Source organism: Sprattus sprattus (assembly GCF_963457725.1).
Source record: "Sprattus sprattus genome assembly, chromosome: 17".
Classification (NCBI taxonomy): domain Eukaryota; kingdom Metazoa; phylum Chordata; class Actinopteri; order Clupeiformes; family Clupeidae; genus Sprattus; species Sprattus sprattus.
The window spans coordinates 22123615-22128614 of NC_137915.1; the positions used below are offsets into that span (position 1 = coordinate 22123615).

Genomic DNA, 5000 nt, shown 5'->3' on the forward strand with positions numbered 1-5000 from the left:
CACCTCTCTTCCTCTTCTCTGCAACCCTGTCAACAAATCATCACAACCTGCCGCACCCATCTGCATTAGGACAAAACATATCTCCTTATCATCCCTTCTCTCCTTCCCTGCACACTCTCTCCCTCCCTCCTCCTCTGGTCTCTCTTGGTCCCCCTTTTCGCTCTTTCTCTCTCTTTCTCTCTTCCATGTTTCCTACTATTTCTCTGTCCTGCCTCTGAATATTCAGACAAGACCCTCAATCTCCTCAAATGTTCCTTAAACCCTAAAATAGGCCTGCAGCAGTCTGCAGTAATGATGACGAGTGGGACAGGGAACTTTAAGCCTTCTTCTGACCTTCACAACATTGATTAGGCCTGACAAATAAAAACACCAGCAAACGCTACACAACCCCTCTGACATCCTTTTCATCCTCTTTTTTCTTTTCCTCCTCTTTCTTGTTTTTACAGTCTTTTATCTCTTGCCGTCTGCTGTGTTGTCACCTCTGTGAGCATTTCGGCTCTGAGGGCTGAGTTGGTTTCTGATAAAAATGGTTAAAATTAAAAAAAAAAATGTGTGTGTGTTCCAAGCAGTAGCGGCTTGTGACCGGAGAAGTTTAAGAAGTTTAATCGAACATAAGTCTAATAATTTGCAATGTGCTGCATATACAAATGTGCTGTCTTGATAGAAGTCTGTGTTCACTCAAATCATGATCGGCAGGTGCAAATCCAAAAAATGAATGTTGACTGTTCCCGTTTTGGAAAGATTTTTTGTAAGTTGTGTATGTTGTGTTTGTCAGATTTTTATGTCTTTTCTTGTGCTTTTCAACTTTTTTTAAATTGTGGTTTAGCTAAGGGGCGCCTGCAGCAATTTCATCTCATAGTAGGCTACTCACAATAACACTTTTTTGTCTACTATAATATGATAAAAACCACTGCACTCAGTCTCAGTCATAAAATACATTGTTCGATATGGCCAGGATGCGTCTGCGAGTCGATCAGAGGGCCTGTAGTGCAAGACCGTTGCGGCTGCTGTGTCAGAGCCATGAATCTAGCTAGTAGATCTAGTGGCCGACGGCTTGTGAGCTACCTTTAGCATCTGTGTCCTGTGGCCGACAGCTTGTGAGCTAACTTTAGCATCTGTGTCCTATGGCCTGCATAGGGCTTCTCTCCTGAGTTGTGTATTTTTTTTGTAAAACTACAGTATAATGGAATATTAATTAGACAACACTATTGCCTCTGGCTTGAATTTGCAGTCGTTCCATTCAACATTGATGATGTTGGATGGTACCCGCCATGACTAGCGATGAATAGCTTGGACTAATATTAATATTGTAGGTCAACCGTTGTGTTGCCTTGGGCCCAGCATGACATTAACAGCAAGAGGGGCAGATTTATTTCTGCAGCTCCATATCCACTGTGCACTGTGGAGCTTCTGTCTGTTTCTGTGGAATCACTGCCCCACGTGATACCTGCTGTTCTTTGCCATACTAATGACACATGTGCAAGTTGAGCCTCATATGCAAATATTTACACACCCAGTTGTTGTTTCGACACTGAGAAACATACTGTACGTACTAGGGCTGGGATAAACGATTATTTTTTAAACGATTAATCTAGCGATTATTTTTTCGATGCATCGATTAATCTAACGATTCATTTTTTCGGTTCGGTTCGGTTCGGTTCGGTTCGGTTCGGTTCGGTTCGGTTCGATTCGATTTGATTATCGATTATCTCCCCATTAATTCACTAATAGCAATTTACTATACATGTTGATTTCTACATCTGGGGAAAAAAACATGAATCCCTTGACATTGCAATATGTGTTTGTTTATTGCGCTTCAAAATTCCAAAAGAAAAAAGAAAATTGAAGAAAATCACCTAACCAGGTCATTAAAATGTTTGAGAAAGTTGAGCCAACGGAGACCATTCAGTATTAAATAATATATTTACTAATATTAATTATTATAAATAGATACATTCAATGAACCTACTCTAAATATTTGCTTTAATAACTATTACACTATTTTCATACGCATTCAATATCAGTGGCCTAATGCCCAATTACTCTCTCGTTTACGCTTGCTATAAATATACAATCAATAAACAACTTAACTAATGCAATAACAATATAACAATATGGCAATACAATCCCGATGTATTTTACAGTTCTTTGTGTTCCGAATAGATGTATGAGTTCAGAGTTCAAAAGTCGATGGTCACAGTTCAGAATACGTACAATGACGTATTTGTCAATCCACAGAGTTCAATGCCGCTCCGGCAAGCGGCTGTGCTGGCGGTGTGTGTGAGCGATTCGAATGTCTGTATGATGCCGTTCAGTTCGGGAAGGAGCGCCTTGTTATGTATGTGTGTGTAATGTCAGGATAATAACTCAATAAAACTGGAGCCCAGTACCTCGATGGTCCAGAGAGATGGGTCACACTGAGATGTCCGTGGATGGCAGGGCAAAGAGCGTCAATCAGACGGTAGAGTAGACCCAGGGCTAGCTGCTAACCGTCTGTCCGTTACCAGGGAAACCAGCGACACACCGTTGAATCTCAACTAGCAGCGATAGCTTAATGTTGCTAGCAGCCACTGAAGCTGCCAGCTGATCTCGTAGAAAATAAACAATCGACCGTGGATCACTCAATCAACAAACTACGTCTACTGCCCGATATACCACGATACCCTAGGGCCTACGTTAAGTTGTCTCTGCTTATCTGCGTTATGTCGTTACACTTTTGTATTTACTCGTGTAATCTTCCGTTGGCTCAACTTTCTCTTGGCTCAACTCTCTTAAATAAAAATGTAATCAAACCGTTAATTAAACAGTTTTTTTTTTTTTTAAATGATGCATCGGCGCGAAATATTTCGCGTCTACGTATTTTTTGCGTCAACGTAATCAATGACGTTGACGCGTCGTCCCAGCCCTAGTACGTACAAACAAATATATAGACCTGATTGAATGCATTAACAAATAGCAATTGATTGGTAGTGCATTTTATGGATCTATGTTATAAAGTTGATCTTCAAAGAGCCTTCTGCAGCTAGGCCACTGGGCAACGTTAAAGGTCAGTCCTGCCTCTGTGTGTGTGTGTGTGTGTGTGTGTGTGTGTGTGTGTGTGTGTGTGTGTGTGTTTGTTTGTCTGTGTGTATTTATGTGTGTGTTTGTTTCTCTGTGTGTGTGTGTGTGTGTGTGTGTGTGTGTGTGTGTGTGTGTGTTAAAAAGCGAGGCCATGATTTCCCCCAGAGGTAAACACCTCATCAAGAACCTTGTCACAATCAGCACCCCTCAGACTGTACCTGTTTCACTTTGAGACACACACATATGTACACACACACATACACAGATATGTACAGACAGGCAGACGGACGGACGGACGAACTGATGAGTTCCTTCAGTATTCACACTGAAGGTCAAGGTCTGAATGTTTTAGATCTCGCCTCAGAACTAGACAAAAGCACAAGCTCAGAAAGTGTGTGCATGCATCAGTCAGTCAGACAGTCTTCTTCCACACCTGCTGCACTGAGCAATGTTAGAGGTCAGTCCTGTCTCTGTGTGTGTGTGTGTCTCTTGATAAAAAGCAATGCCACGATTTCCCCCAGAGGTAAACACCTCATTGAGGACCTTGTTACAATCAGCACTACTCAGACCGTACCTGCTGCACTTACACACACACACACACACACACACACACACACACACACACACACACACACACACACACACACACACACACACAGACACACACACACTCAAAAACTCAAACAAGCACTTGAGGAACTGATGAGTTCCTTCAGTATATTCGCACTGAAGGTGAAGGTGTGGATTTTTTTAGGTCTCACCTCAGAACTAGACAAAAGCTCAAGCTCAGACCTGCCTCTGTCTGTTGTTAAGATAAACCATACCCTTGCACATCGAGAAACACACACAATTCCTAAAAGCCTGATCTATGGTCGTCCGTATCAGCAGACACGGAGACAAGCAGAGCCCTCCGGAGCACCTCTCCGTGGCCTGACATGCACCTCCTAAATTTTTAAACTATCCGTTGAGGTGATGGAGAGCGCTGGGAGACCGCAAGGCTGTGATTGATCCAATCAATCGCTGTTTACCTTGTGGGCAGTAGCATGCTAACATTAGATAGCTGGCTCAGACACCTGGCAAATCCCCTCAGATGTATTTTTCTGTACAATAACTGTTTTTTTTCTCTGTAACTTAAAAAAATCGAAGCAAAAAAAAGTAAAACAAACAACTTTGTACAAATTCTACCATATACGGAGTTTGGTCCGCCATTTTTTTTTTTATAGCATCTGTGTCCTATGGCCTGCAGAGGGCTTCTCTCCTGAGTTGTGTATTTTTTTTCTAGAACTACAGTATAATGGAATATTAATTAGACAACACTATTACCTCTGGCTTGAATTTGCAGTCGTTCCATTCAACATTGATGATGTTGGATGGTACCCGAATTCATTGGCTGGTCTTCGGGAAAAAATCACTGCGCCCCCTTGTGTTCTGGTGGTGAATTGCTTTGCGACATCGACCAACCGACAGAGAACATTGAAAGGTCCGCGACTCCCTCGGTCGAAGCGACTGCGTGGCTACACAGTAACGCAGTCGTAGAAGCATATCTACACAGCCCCCCCTTTGTGTGTCCCAGGGACTCTCACACCCTTAAAATAAGATGTCCTGGAAAGAGTAGCTTGTTTTTATGCTAATGCACTCCTCATTTTAAGCACTAAGGTGTTTGTAGCTGCTTCTTTGCTTGCATCACCCTTGACGATTAATCTCCTACAGACTCTGTTTAAATAATAGACCCCCCCCCTCCCCTCGTCCATTTTAGATTTTATTGGTTTCTAAATTAATATGCAATGTTCCTTCATTTAATGAGGAGTGTTGCCTATAAGGACTGTGTGTGTGTGTGTGTGTGTGTGTGTGTGTTTGTATGTCAGTGTGTGTTTGCAGCTGACTGTCCTTGAATTTGTAATGCTCCATCTAATTTGAATATGTTGTGTTCAATCCAAACT

General features: G+C 42.2%; 1 protein-coding gene across 1 annotated transcript in view; it reads left to right on the forward strand.

Moving 5' to 3' along the window:
* Positions 1-5000, forward strand: part of drosha (drosha ribonuclease III) — a 91125-nt gene that overhangs the window by 36604 nt on the left and 49521 nt on the right. The window lies entirely within an intron of this gene.